This window comes from Diorhabda sublineata, chromosome 7 (genome assembly GCF_026230105.1).
Source record: "Diorhabda sublineata isolate icDioSubl1.1 chromosome 7, icDioSubl1.1, whole genome shotgun sequence".
Lineage (NCBI taxonomy): Eukaryota > Metazoa > Arthropoda > Insecta > Coleoptera > Chrysomelidae > Diorhabda > Diorhabda sublineata.
In genome coordinates, this window is record NC_079480.1 from 34,195,462 (window position 1) to 34,209,248 (window position 13,787).

The 13,787-nt window shown below is 34.0% G+C and overlaps 1 long non-coding RNA gene across 1 annotated transcript; it reads right to left on the minus strand.

Moving 5' to 3' along the window:
* Window positions 1–1,374: 1,374 nt before the first annotated feature.
* Window positions 1,375–13,435, minus strand: LOC130447167 (uncharacterized). Its single transcript, XR_008910213.1, has 3 exons — window positions 13,278–13,435; window positions 11,379–11,535; window positions 1,375–1,403 (listed from the first exon to the last, which is right to left on the minus strand). It is a non-coding gene; the product is annotated as an uncharacterized LOC130447167 (long non-coding RNA).
* Window positions 13,436–13,787: the final 352 nt, after the last annotated feature.

The window sequence follows — 13,787 nt, forward strand, 5'->3', positions numbered from 1 at the left end:
CAACGCCCTATTCCCTGCTAATGAATTGAAAGGTCTCCCTACGAACGGCAACAATGTCAACAACAACTGAACATACACAATTCCACCTTGCCTTTTGATTGGTGCCGTATCTTCGACTCCGTTTGTCTTTGAACTTTGAAGTTTACGCTGAAAAGGACTCACAATGACAGGAATTTTAAATGTTGAAGGGATCTTGGTCCTTCAATCAAAACCGGTAGGGTCGTGGACGCAAGAAGGAGTTAATTTGTAGGGGTCGTTCGGTTGGTAGGTGCGTCGATTGGATTCGTTTTTCTTTGTCGGAAAAGTTCAATTTCGTCATGTGAAACTATTTCATTTTCTTTCGTTTTCTCTTACAAATAATTCGAAATATCCTTTGTTATAATATCCCTTATCAACATCAGGTACCAAAGTATTTACAGATTTTACATACCGGGGGTCTCTGATGAGTTTCCGACTTCAACCTCGAGTTGAAAAAAATAATTATCTTTGAATTAATATAATATTCTGCTATTTCCACATTTCTTTTTTATTATCAGATGAATTTGGTCTCAAAATATTTCAATTAACCTCCCGCAGTTTTCAAATGTCAAAAATGCCATTTATAAATTCTTATTTGACATATTCATTTATACTTTTAACATTATTTTGATTTCTTTCAGCTCTTGGCCTCATATAGTAAATACAGTGCGTTCGCGATAATCTTTACACACGCTTCAGTGATAAATCTCAACAAGCTTTACACTAGTGATTCCCAAAGTGGTCCAGGTGCATCCTCAGGGGTCCAAAGGAAGCTCTATAACAAGAGTGTACTTGAATTTCCATAATTAGAGCTGATTTTTATATCAATGTATCATTAAAACTAGTAATAAGTACATCGAAAGTGGTAAGAGGGAAAAAATTTCACGGTGACTTGTGTCAGCCATTTTTTACAATGGAAAATTGGTCTAAGTGATTTCGCTGGGGAGGAGAATCGTTAGAAGATGACAAAAGACATTCATTCAGTTGATCGGCGCCTTATTGTGATCCGAAATTTTGTAGAGTGAAATCGGAAAGGAGAGCTTGTGCTAAGAAAGCAACGAAAAGCATTTATTTAACTTTTGTCTATTTAAAGAAATTTTCTAATCGAACTTAATCAACTTATCGGTTTACTCTCTGAATTGTCCTCGTAGAAATCTATTGCCTTACCACAAATTTTTGAATTTTAGTAGCCGTAATTTTTTTTTTTTTTTCTATTTAATATTAATATAAATAACATTCCATAAATGTTTTTTTTTTTTTGGAATAATAACTTTCCATTTCATCAACTTGTCCTTTTATTTTTGTTGTTCTCTATCAAGCCGCTGTATTTTACGTTTCCCGGGTCCATAAATCTTAGCCATCTTGAAAGGATTTCCTGGTTCACTCTGAAATAAAATTGAATAATGTAAAAGGATTTTGGAATGTTCACTATTTTCGCGCATAACAGAAAAATCTGACCGTGCATATATCATGAGAATATATTTTATTTATCTATGGACAAAAAAGTTGATGTTAGAAAAGGCCAAGCGAAATAACGGACTTTAATAATATCTTTGATTCGACGTTGTTGATTTACGATCTATATAAACAAAAACTTCAACAACATATAACCTATATTTATGAGCATTAAAATAAAAAAAATGCTATAGGCATATTTAAGGTCAACTACAAAGAAGAGTCCGGATTAAGTTCAACAGGATCAGATCCACAAGAAACAATTAACCCACTGATACGTACATAGCCAACACCACTAAGACTAATCTTGTTTACTTATATACGTGGACTACACCACCATTATCATCAAGAGCGTCCAGCAAGCAAGACTACAAGAAATCTAAAGACAATCTAAACCTTTAATTGGAATTTGGTAACTTCATCAACTATCTAGTGGATAAGATGAAGAAGAGGATCCAAACTAAAGCAAAGATGAGCCATAGATCACATAGTTTTACCTTTAAAACCTTAGGGATACACTGCCAAAAGCGTAGGAGAGCCTAGGAGTCAACGTAGATACATGAAAACCTAGTAGATCTAACGAAACTTTAAACTGAACAAATTACCTTCAGGAGAATATTAGGGGGAGATCAACCTAAACATATAGAAGATGAAATAAACCAGGATAAACTTCGGAGCATCGAACGATGTAACGAATTGTTATAAACCAGCAGATCTTCATTCAAAAATGGACGTCGTGGGGTAAACACTGTTGCAATGCAATATTCATTTATTCTTTTAACATTATTTCAATTTCTTTCCTTAGCTTCCGCTTTATAATATTCTACTGATCCAACTCCATCAGAAACTTTACAATTTTTAAACACAGTTTATTGTTTGTAGTCGCCCACTTTGTATATTTTGATATCCTACGAAACTAGAGGCGTAACACCTGGCAACATTGCATTTTTATACCTTACTTGAGTTAATATGAATTTTTCACATAAAAAATAATGTAGCAGTACTTGAAAATCCTCCCTATTCACCTTATTTATCCATGTGAGATTTTCTAGTCATTTTTTTAACCGAAAGAAACATTCAGGAGGTTAACTCACGACATAGAAAGAAATGAAAGAAATATATGAAGCAGTTAATGAATCTATATAGTTATTAACCATGAACAAACATTCTATACCTTTAATTGGGCAAGATGAGGAAGATGATTAAATTTAAAGCAAAGATGAGGTATCCTTCTCACATAGTTTTTGCTTTAAAACCTTGGGAAAAGGCTAGGAATAGTAGATACATGAAAACGTAGTGGATCTAACGAAATTTTAAGCTGAAAAAATTATCTTTGGGAGAATATTAGGGGACGTTCACCCCAAATATATAAATGACGAAATGAACCAAGATAAACTACAGAGTATCAAACGATATAACTAATTGTTACAAACCACCAGGTGCTCATTCAAAAATGGACGTCTTGGGGTAAATAATCGATGTTGCAATAAGTTTATGTGTGATTTGTGAGGTTATTTGTTGGATTTTAGATCCTGTAATTCCCGATTTAAGAGCTTCTTAAAGAGTTTTTACTCATAGAAGTGCGAAATTTCCTCCAGGAAAAGTGATTTCGTTGTTTTTTTCGACTATACAATCCGCTTATAGTAGATGAGTGGTAAATATAATGTTGAAAATGAGCTCCAGTCAAATGCCGCTTTGTAATCTACTCATGAGGAATTTGAGCGCAACAGTTGAAATTAATCTATAAACAAAACTAAGTGTTTTAAATTTTGTAATTGCTCGAAATCTTAATTTCCACCTGATTAGGGAAATACTGCTCATTTTCCGCTCTATTAGTTTTATTGGAATAGATCTTATAATCATCTATAGAGTCCTTTTAACACAATTAAACAAAAAAAAACAGTCAAAATATCGAAAAATTTAAGAAAAGCTAAAACAGGTACATCAGGAAATTGTTTACCCCACGGCCGTCATTTCGAATTAGATCAGCAGTTTTATTAGAATCAATTTTATCTATCCATTAAATTTAACAGGATGTTGTGTAAGGATAATTTTATACCGTTTTAGTTCCAAATCAGATAAGAATTTACCTCTCTTAGAAACTACGAGAAACAACTAACGATAACTTCAAAATTAAAGTAAAGATGAAGTAGAAAGCTGTGTGATATAAAAAGTCAGATAAATACGAGAAGATTGCGTACAGCTAGAATTTAACAAAAAATTACGTACTGCCCGCCAGGTTGTTGTTTCACGAGGGCGAGACAAGGTTTGACCCTTCAGGCAGCTAATTTGGAATTTTTTGAACCTTTGGTGACAATTACACTGTCAGACTTTCGCTTCGATAACCAACTCATCGTTTCCAGAGGAGACTGAAGATAAAAAGTTAAAGGAGGAATTTTAACTCTAAGCCCCCATGAAATTTTTGAGCTTTATTGGTACTATTCAAAAAATACGATAGGACGATGAGAAAGCTCATGAAGGATGTGTTAATTAACGATAGGTGATTGGTTAAATTTCATCATTATCATCCTTAATTAAGTGTTGAAACTTATCCGGTTCATAGGTTGTTCAACCCAATATAAACAATTTTCGCAAAACTCGGTTAGAATTAACCCAAGAGCGTTAAATGATATTACCATTACAAATTAATTCAGCTGTTGTCATTAGACATTCTGAACTTTTTCTGTCCCTCATTAATATTTCTAAATGTTAAATATTTATGTAGAAATGGTAATTGAGACTCTATTTTACCATAAATTATATATATATATATATATGTTTTAGCGTTGAGAATATAAATCTTGTCGTTGATCTGAAGGTTCAGCTTTCTTTTCAAATTCCATCTTCGTTGACAGAGAATATTCATAAACTGGTTCAGTTGCTCGCAAAAAATTCAGGATACGAACGTATTTGTTATCTACATTTTTAGGGAGTGTCAAACTTGCTATAGCTCATTTAATAATTAATGAGAAAACAATTTTTTAACCTAGGAATTTAACCCCAATATAACAAAAATACAATAATTTATATAATGAAGATGAATAGAATAACATTTTTTAAATTTTATTCAGTTCTTATGTTAATCTACCCTTATGGGAGGAGGGTAACACGTAGAGTTGACTTTTTTCATCGAACCTTCCTCCCAAAATTCTCTCCATTATATTTTTCGTTTGTAGTAGTACCTCATGTAGTCCTTCCTCTGTTCACAATTGCCTTGCTGACTTCGTCCATTGAGATCTTCCTCTACTTCGCTTTTACTGCCATAGTATTATTTTTCTTCTAATCCTTTCCTCACTCATCCTTCCCACATATCCGAACCATCTTGGTTGATTTTCTTCTATGTATTATTCTACAAGTTTTGTACTTGATATTTGTTTCTGTTGATGTCTAATCGGATCTTGTTCTCCATTTTGCGGAAAAATCTGATTTCCATTGTTTACATTTTTTTGCTGTGTCTTTCGGCCGTTGTCTATGTTTCGGAACCATTTGGGTAAAACTACTTCTTAGTAAAAGTATTCATATCCTGCTATCACTGAACCGAGATATTTGATGTATGAGGGCCGTTTTTTTTTAAACACCGATAGGCTATAAATAAAAGACAAGTTAATATAAAACAATAATTGTATTACCATAAGATTGGTATATTTAAGATTATTTTTCGAAATAATCACCGAAGAGATTGAGATATTTGTCATATCTGTGGACAAGCTGTTTAATATCCTCTTCATAGTACAAAACAGACCTTGATATATCTGGAAATTCCGTAGACAAAGCAGTAATGGTGAATCTGTGGTTTTCTTGAACCATTCAGTCATTCTTCATCATGCACATCTTTAAACTTTCGACACCATCACTCATGAATTTTTCCCCATAAACACGACTCATTCTCCGATGGATTTTTGCAGCACTATGACCCTCAGCCTGTAGAAAACGCATCGATAATGGCGCACATGTTTACCTGGCTGTAGCACAACGCTGACTGACGCCTGAAAGTTAATAATGGCGGAGTGTGTAGTGCAAGAGCTTCGCAGTTTTCTTCTGCCCGCGTAATGTCTGCACGGAGCTATCGGAGATTGAAAAACACAGCCCTTGTATTTCTCTAGTCTCTATTTTGAAATTGGTAGAATAACTTATAATCTTTGATTGTAAATTATATGTATACAAGGATATACTTTGTATTTAGTATTGCAATCGCTCAGATCGAACCTTTTGAACCTGTATTTTTGTTGGTGGTCAATCCAAATTTTATCATTACTTAATTTTGGAGCATCTACTATCGTTCTCCATGTCTTACTGTCCTTCTGAGTTGCAGCGCCAGTCTTCTTTGTAATATATCAATTATATCAATCATCAATTTTTTTCAAATCAACTTTCGAAATTTTTGGGCAAAATTAATTAATAAGCGTACGCTTTGGAGTTTGATTGCCACAGTCCCATAATAATTACCTTCTAGTGAGAAGGTACATAATAATTTTAGGTCGTGGATGTAGAAACTACTTATATTATCAATTTAATGAAAGTTCTTCTTTTATAACCAAATAATGTTCGTAATTGAATTTTCATTGTTTGCTGGCATGAATCCACTTTAAGTAATTTTTAATTGACAGTATTAACGAGCGTCGTTATTACGATCGTTCCACGGATAGAATCGTGGTACTGAAATTATTGCGTTTCAACAACACATTTGTCTGCTGCTTACAAACCGAATCTGGAACTACTCCAACTTCATTAATGTTGTTCAAGTCTGGTTTTTCTTATCTTGATGTTTAATATGACAGTTATTATAATTTTCTTGTTTACCGTATTAATATGAATAATCATAACAAGTGGTATATATTTCTTTAATGTGATACATTGCATCACAAGTAATGTTTACGGTTTAAATATTACGAATTTAATTTTAAATAATTCAGAATAAGTGAAGTAAATTTGGCTCTATTCATGTGAAATATTACGAAACACTCGATGGAAACATCTACACGCCGCTGTTTGTCTTCAAATTTGAGCAAACGCGGCATCCATCTTGTGCACAACTTTCTCATGTTCAAATTTTAAATTAATATGCGATATACAGCATTTTTTGGAATGCCTATCATTTTTGCTAGCTCACACACTTTCAGTCGACGATTATCCAGTACTGGTTTGTGGATTTTCTTCAACATTTCTGGAGTCGTCACCTCATTTGGTCGACCACTGCGAAGCTGATCTTCGCAGGTCTTACGGCCTCGTTCAAACTCTGTTACCAAATATCTTACTATTGATAATCAAAGTAGTCTCACCCATAGAAAAATCTAGTTCAGCTTTTATATTGGTTATGCTAAGGTTTATCAAATCAATAAAATCACTATATCACATAACGTTGACCAGTTTTGACCATGTTCACAATTTCACTGACAACGTTCACTAGTAATTGCTGCCAAACAAATACTATACAACATGGCGTCTTCAAACTTGTATAGATTGTGTACTTTCTAATACAATGTTATTTTTAAAGCAGCTACCGCCATCTCTAGGTTAGGCCTGGTACAACTAGTAGCTCATTTTGTTTGTTTTTGAAGTTGTGTTGTTTGTTCTAAAGACGATAAAATAGACAAATAGCAATAAGATACTGATTCAAAATAATTCGACTGTTTACCTTCAGATAACTTCTACTTTTTTGTTTTCTTTGGTCTTCTTTCTTCCTGTGCTACTTGTTGCAATCAAGTCTTTCTTTTCTTATCTGTCAAACGTTATACTAAGAATAGTAGTTGATATTCATACTGAAGACACTGTTTATAATACCACGTTTTTAAAGAAAGTAAACTAGGTAGGTAAAAGTCTACCTTCAGTCTATGAAGACGATAACTTGGTTTTATCGAAACGTGCGTCAGGCAGTGTAATTGTGATAGTTGGTGTAGTGGTAGTGCAAATAGTGTATTCATCAAGCTTTCCCATGTCAATCATAAGAGAAATTGGAAATAATCATTCGGGATATCTTGATATCCACATCGTGAGCTGTGGTTTGTACAGAATTTCTTTCGTCATCATTTCAGACAACTTTTTCGATACATTGTGTTATATTTATTATAATATATCTCATTAATAAAGTGTATGGAATAAGATTGGTCCAATTGGTCCATCGAAAAGATAATCATTTCACGAACACGTTAACATCTCTTTAAAACAACATCAAATTTATAAAAATTGACTTTTCATAAGAGGCATTTATTCATAACAAGGTTTTCACTCTCCCCCACCTCTTATAGAGTATAGAAAATATTCTGAGTAAATAATTTGATAAGACAGATCATTCTTAATGTAAAATGTTCCCAGCAGTGTATCTTATAAAGTCTCCGTTGTATTTGTAATGTTTCGAAAACAAGTTATTTGTTATTATTGCATTATATTAACTAGAAATCGAATGAATTTATGAATAATGGACATGCATTATGATAAATAATTCGTTTACTTAGTATTTCATTTATTTTTAATGTTTGTTATTGCAAGTGACAGAACATCTAATCGTTCAAAGCTGATTTGAGAAATATCGTCTTTTTTTATCTAAATTGATTAAACGATTTTTATACGGTGGACTGGAATTATATACACTATATATCTTCTTACTCACTTAATTTGTTTGCATACTTTGCATTTGCATACTGATGCCTGCCTAGCGGAGATACCAGTGGATATAGATTCAAACGAGCCTTGGTAAGTGTTTGCACAGGCTTGAGCTTCTCCAAAGGATGAAATCCCGATAAATTAACGTTCTAGGCATACACAGGCAAACCGGGTGTTCATAAGTCACGTCTACCTGTCGAGTAGGTAACATTTCTTCTGTGCTCTAAGCTCTCCAAGTCAACTTTGGATCGCCTGTAAGTCAAACTGTTTTCTTCTGTATTGAGTCCAGCATCTCTAGGGTATACTTGTGAACTGAATTTCAAATTTACGAGCAATATTCCAAAGATGAGCGATTATGGTCTTGTAGAGTATTAGAAACTCTTGCTTGCTTGTCTTAAAAAGGCCTCCCAGATTTCGTGAAGTTACTTTGGCTAAAATCGTCCACGCTTCCAACCTGAACATTCAACAAGCGAATTGGCAGTGATGGGGATATTTTATGCACAGGCACGATTAAATCATGAGCTGCATCGCCACCCTCTTTGTGAAAATAATAGTCTGCGTCTTTTTTGTAGTAGCTTTGGGTAGTAGCCGATTTTATTGGAGCGATTTATATAAACGACGACACCGTTGACGAAACTATAGATCGGGTTTGCAGTTTTGTCGAGTAGATCGTTGGTGTACGGGAGAAAGATGCGTCCCGCGATGGAAGACCAGCGTTGACCTTAAACCTTTCTGAGCGACTTCGATAGTTCGGTCTTTGAGAAAGTTACTAAAACAGCTGATAAGTGAGGACGACGAACCGTACGATATTAATTTATTTGGAAGTTTTCTTTCTAACTTACTTATTCAGTTTCAGGCTAAATACTAATCTAATTTTTAATACATTAATTTATTTAAAGACACCGTTTACTTGGCTATCCTGAGCGACTATTTATATAAAAAAAATTCTCGATAATTCGATTATAGAATGTAAGTAAACGAAAATGAACTAATTTATAAAAACAATATAAACGAGTCACCGCCATATAAAAACATGAAATAGTTTTTCTGTGAATTTCCGCATCCGCCGAACTTCAGATTCATTTACCATTATCAAACAGGATGGGATTTACGTTCTACGTCGTGGACGAGTTAGTAACAATAATCAGAGAGGATTATTATGGTTACTGTAGCGTAAAATACAAAATATGTATAAACTTGAAAAAGAATTATTAGTTCAACATGAGGCTTATTGCATCAGACTCCAGATATCATTTATCAATCAGTAGTTTTAACTTTCAGGTTTGTTATGTTTACCTATGACATTTGCAAGTTGTGAGAAAGGATGAAAGAAGCTTCATGTTTTTAATGATTTTGCATTAACAATTAGCCGTATTTTTTTGGTCATGATTTCTTTAATTCTTAGGTCTCTTTTCATAGAAAATCAGTTCAAAATATCAGGTAAAATTTGACAATTAAAACAGTTTAAGTTGGTACAATTGCATTGACATGTGACATCCTTGTCAATGTCATTTTTATTGATTAGTTTTGTGAGCCTTCTGATATCATTAGCTATCTCACGCAATTTCAATTTATGATTAGATATAACCTCAATTAGAAAACCAGAACGTTCTCTGTACGATTATGTTTAAATTCAACAAATCAATGGTTCTTTTCGATGGATATCACTTTTGCTGAGTTTGAACAGTATTTTTTTTCGTGAAGCAGCAATGATAAATTAACACACAAAATGGCTGTCACTTTTTTCTGACTAATGTCATGAAATTTGGCAAATAGTCTTTTGAAAGTTGGTACTTCATATACGTCATATATGGATTTGACAATGGCAGTGCCATCTGTGTGTTAGTGACACAACTTATTAAGACATGTAATATATGTAATTAATCATTTCTTCGGGTAATTCAGTTTTGGCTTTTTCAATAATCGGTATTGGATAGTTCTATAAAACACTGATATTTTTAAGAATATGAATGAATTTTCTTATACATATAAGAAACCATTTTTACTTCCTCAAATGGTAAAGTCGACACCCCAACGAAACGTGTCGTGAATTGGAAATAACTGCGGAGAAAACTCCGAAGAGAAATCCATCGAGGACACATATGTATAAAAACGTGTATATCCATGCATTTTCAGTTTCAAAAGAAAATGTTTTCCCCTGTTTTGTGTAAGCTGCTTTTGCATTCACGAGGGAGAAATTTCCTTAGAATTTCCGACGGAGAGATTTAAGTTGACGGGAAAACTCAACTTATAATTCCCATAGCGCAATAGCTTGAATTTTATTTCTAGAAATGCGGCTATTAGTGGCCGTACAACTTCTAGATACTATATAATCTATGATAAGAAATATATTAGAGTAATTTACAGTAAGTCAAATAAACAATAGGAATTGAATAATTAATAAACTTTGACTAGTATCCTGAGGATGTAGTTTGATTAAGATCCACCCACAACAGAATCCCGATATGTACAGTCTCAAACCAAGAAATAACTCCTGAGATATAAAATCCTTCAAGATTAATCCACTGAAAATTTTCTTATATGTGAAACCCCTTACAAATCTTCGTTATATAAATTGTTTCCAAACCTCCTTAGACTTTTCATAATCTCGTAGATCTTGCTGAACAAATTTTACCTCGAACTGATGCAGACTCTCTACGAGGAAGGCGAGAGTGTGGACGACGCGCTCGCCTCTTCTCGTCTTCATTCGCCTCGACTCTCTATCGTGTGGATGGCTAACATTCCTGTCGCCACGAGAATCTGCCATATCTATATCGTACGTGTGTTTTTGAGTAGTTTAAGCCATTTAGTGAGGGCCGAGAGAGCACTGAAGATGACAAGCGCCCAGGTCGCTCTGTGACTGTTTCAACTCCGGAAACAGTGACCAAAATCAACCAAATTGTGCGTGCAGATCGTCGAATGAGCATCCGGATGATTGCCGAGGCTGTAAACGCCGATAAAGAAACGGGTAGAAAAATTTTACACGAGGAATGACAGATCTGACCCTGACCTAAAAGCTCTTGCGTCAACGGCTCTACTCAGATTTCCTTGGAAGGTTAGAACAAGATCTTCTTTGAAAGGAACCCGGTGTGAATCGATGGAGGCGTTAAAGAACAAAACTGCAAAGCTCTTAAAGGTCCTCACCAAAGAAGATTTCCAGCACCGCTTCGATCAATGGAAAAAACGTATGTAAAGGTGTGTGGCGAGGGGACGGAAGTATATTGAAGGGTGAATTTTTATAATAAAATCCCAGTCTCGTTATTTAATAGCCAGACCTCGTATCTTACGAAATAAACAATACTAACCTTTATTCTATCCAATCTTCCTCCCCATTTGCATTTGAGCAATTGGAATCAACCCTTATTTTAGCGATAAAAGACGAATCCACGGACTTTGTTAACAAATATGCGCTTTGTGTCTCCCAGGGCGTTAGGACACATTCACAACAGTGGCGTAGCTGAACTGAAATTAGATTACTCAGATTATCTCGACCATGACACAAAAATTATTGGAATGAATATTTTTCTTAACCCCAATAGATATAACCGTTCAGGATATAACGAAAATAAAGAATAAAATGTTGAAAACTTTATCTAAAATTAGATATAACATAATCTTGTCAATTGAATAATGTATATGAGGAAATCATAGGCTATTTCAGAACATAACCTCAAAAAGTTCTTGTTATTTGAGCAAATTTCGTTGTATTTCGAATTTGTAAAATTGCTTGTGTACGTGGAGTATGATTTTAAGAGTCCAATAATCCAATCCAAGCAAAAAATAGTCTTTGGGAACAATTGGGACCCGTTTAATTTAGTTTTCACAAACTGCTTCATTCACCATAGGACCATTATCTAATTTTTTGAGTATGTGGTTGATGCAAGGCTGTTAATAAGTAAAAGTCATCCTTAGTATTCTATTCGATGCTGAAAACTATCCTAACTATTCACTGTATCATCCTTCTGACCAAAGGACGCTTCTGTTTTTCGAAACGGGACAGATTTTCTCTGAGTAAATTTACTTGACTTTTGTTGCCTTGTTTACCAATTTTATGTTACCAGGTAAGAATTTATTATCATTATACCATAATTATTAACCATTTCAATCCAACCGACTTGGGTAAATCCTCACGATTCAAACCCATTTGTTCATTACAAAGTATGATGATAATTACAGTGGAGATGATGATCAAGACTTTTAAAATTCATCACTCAGTAATACTAAAAAATATTTTTCGCCTTTGTATCTATAATAACAAATATTCTTTTCACTCCATCTGAATCTACCAAGAAGAGATTGAGTTGATATGAACATTAGAAAAAATGATCTACAGTATAATATAATATAATACGATAAAACGATGTCTTCCTATGTTGTTTCAACGGCTTCCCATAGATCTTCTTGATTTCCGGGACGAAAATTCCTTTTGTAAATATTTTTTCACCAACCACCCCCATAAATTTCAATGGGATTTATATCAGGACTTGTTACTGTCCACAGTAAAGTCCCATTATTGTTTTGTGACAACCATTTTTGAATTATGCAAATAAAATCGTTTCCATCTTAAGTTTGATCTACTGATGGGAAAATAATTTTGAGGTAAACTTCAGATTGAATCTCACAAGCATTGATGTATCAAACGTGCAAGAAGAAGAAGAATATGTAAAAGACCCCCAAGGAACAACATCCCCTCCCCCGAAATAATCAAAATATTACCTAATATACCATCTCTAGTCGACTAGCTGAACAATTACGTATTGTAGGGCAACTTTGCGTTGTTTCTCGATTATTCGCTACGCCCATCGGTCGCTCCGTTAGGGAGCGGAGCTTTGTGGAAGTTTTTGGACGGCTGCTGGGCTAGTGTCGTAAATTTTTTCGATGAATATATAGATATTAAATTTCATGTAAGTATATTTTTGTTATTTTGTATACTTCAAACCAATCCCCCTCGAAACTAAATCTTGGCTACGCCGTGGTTAAGGACGTGGAATGAGAGGATTGAACAGACCATGAAAGACAGAGTTATCCAGGAAAACGAGTGGATATATAATAGACAAATTTTCTTGAATATTATTCAAGAATTACCAGTGTGTATGTTTTATTGATGGGTATTGTAATCAGGTAGGTAAAGATACAAAATTCTCCTCTCAAAAACAAAAATGAACATTCTAAGCAAAATAAAAATTGAAAGAAATTATTTTAACCTTGAATTATTGTTGTTCAATTGTAGCCCTCGATGTTCCTACACTGTTTTTCAAGGGGAAGTTAGTTCGTAGCCCTTTTCCGACTGTCTTCCCTCGCGTCAGGTTTTTCTTCTCCCAAAGGCTCGATCTCACAGCAATCATTGCTATCTGGTTGCCTACAAAACGCGAAAATATTATGAGTTATAAGAAGAGACGAGGAAATGCGTGTATTTGAAACTGTCTATCTCTATAATATGTATTTCTGATCATGACTCATCTTATAGAACGACACTTAAGAAAAAAAAAAAAAGAAAATTAAATGTTCATTTACGAAATTTTTCATCTTTTGAATTATTCCTCCAATATAACTACGTCTCTTTACCTTCTTCTACATTGTTTAATGGCATCCCCTTATATTCCTTATACAAGGACACTCATCCTCCTAGATGCGATATGGGATTTTTTTGAGAAAATGAACTATTACATCCAGCGTTTCATCCGGATCTTGCACTGTCAAATTATTATTTACTT